Raw genomic sequence first — 1,648 nt, forward strand, 5'->3', positions numbered from 1 at the left:
ATGAATATATTCTTATTATGAACTGCGTAGAGTCTAGGCTAGATCTCAACCGCTGGTTCAACCGCTCCCGCTGAGTTTTTTTCTCCAAAGTATATATCATTCATATTTGAAGTCAGTTTGATAAAATTTGACATTTTGCTGAAAACATTTTTTGGATTACTTTAAATCAAACTCTGACTCTATCAATTTAAAACCTTTTTTCAAGACCCATGATTTTAACGGTTTATGTTGTAATAAAACTGATTTATAAATATCTATAAGATATTTTGATAGGATGATTAATCTTATCAATTCATTCATTCATTAAAAATCCTTGCAAAAGTTTTAATAATTTATGGTAATGTTGGTATTCATTCATTCATTCATTAAAAATCCTTGCAAAAGTTTTAATAATTTATGGTAATGTTGGTTCGAATGATTTTTTTAATAACGAATTTGTAAAAGTTTCATAAATGGTAAAAATGTAATTGATTTATGGTTAAATATAAGTTTTTGTTTGCAAAATATGGTTTTGTTAATTTTTGTATATTAATAGTATCATTTACAAAGTGTTCTGTATTTACCCTTTTTAAGATTTCTGGCTTAGATATTCAAGGAAGAAAAAATTAAAAATCAATATTATTCCAATGTTCTTAGATATTTGTGTAGTCTGTTATATTCTGATATGTTTTACCATTTTCATGGAACGTTTTGGGGGTGAATTTATTCAAAAGCTCTCCTCACATTGCGTACTATCTATCTTCTAATGTATATAAATAATATTGTCAGGGAAATGTTGTAATTATTTTATTTTCTGGAAGACAGGAGTAAAGCTCTGCATTCATATATCAAGTTGAGTAAGGGAGGGTTACCCCGGCCGCCATGAGCCTCACAGATTTTCCTTATAGTAACGAGCCTCCGCTAATTTATCAAGTTGAGTAAGGAAGGGATACCACGGTCACTATGAGCCTCACAGATTTTTCTTACAGCAACGAGCCTCCGCTAATTTATCATGTTGAGTAAGGAAGAGATACCACGGTCACTATGAGCCTCACAGATTTTCCTTATCGTAAAGAGCCTCCGCTAATTTATCAAGTTGAGTAAGGAAGGGCTACCACGGCCGCCATGAGCCTCACAGATTGTCCATACAGTAACGAGCCTCCGCTAATTTATCAAGTTGAGTAAGAAAGGGCTACCATGGTCACTATGAGCCTCACAGATTTTCCTTACAGTAACGAGCCTCCCCTAATTTATCAAGTTAAGTAAGGAAGGGCTACCACGGCCGCCATGAGCCTCACAGATTGTCCATACAGTGTTGAGCCTCCGCTAATTTATCAAGTTGAGTAAGGAAGGGCTACCATGGTCACTATGAGCCTCACAGATTGTCCTTACAGTAACAAGCCTCCGCTAATTTATCAAGTTGAGTAAGGAAGGGCTACCACGGCCGCAATGAGCCTCACAGATTGTCCATACAGTAACGAGCCTCCGCTAATTTATCAAGTTGAGTAAGGAAGGGATACCACGGTCACTATGAGCCTCACAGATTTTCCTTATCGCAACGAGTCTCCGCTAATTTATCAAGTTGAGTAAGGAAGGGCTACCACGGCCGCCATGAGCCTCACAGATTGTCCATACAGTAACGAGCCTCTGCTAATTTATCAAGTTGAGT

This window comes from Eurytemora carolleeae, unplaced genomic scaffold, assembly GCF_000591075.1.
Source record: "Eurytemora carolleeae unplaced genomic scaffold, Eaff_2.0 scaffold1062, whole genome shotgun sequence".
NCBI classification, from domain to species: domain Eukaryota; kingdom Metazoa; phylum Arthropoda; class Copepoda; order Calanoida; family Temoridae; genus Eurytemora; species Eurytemora carolleeae.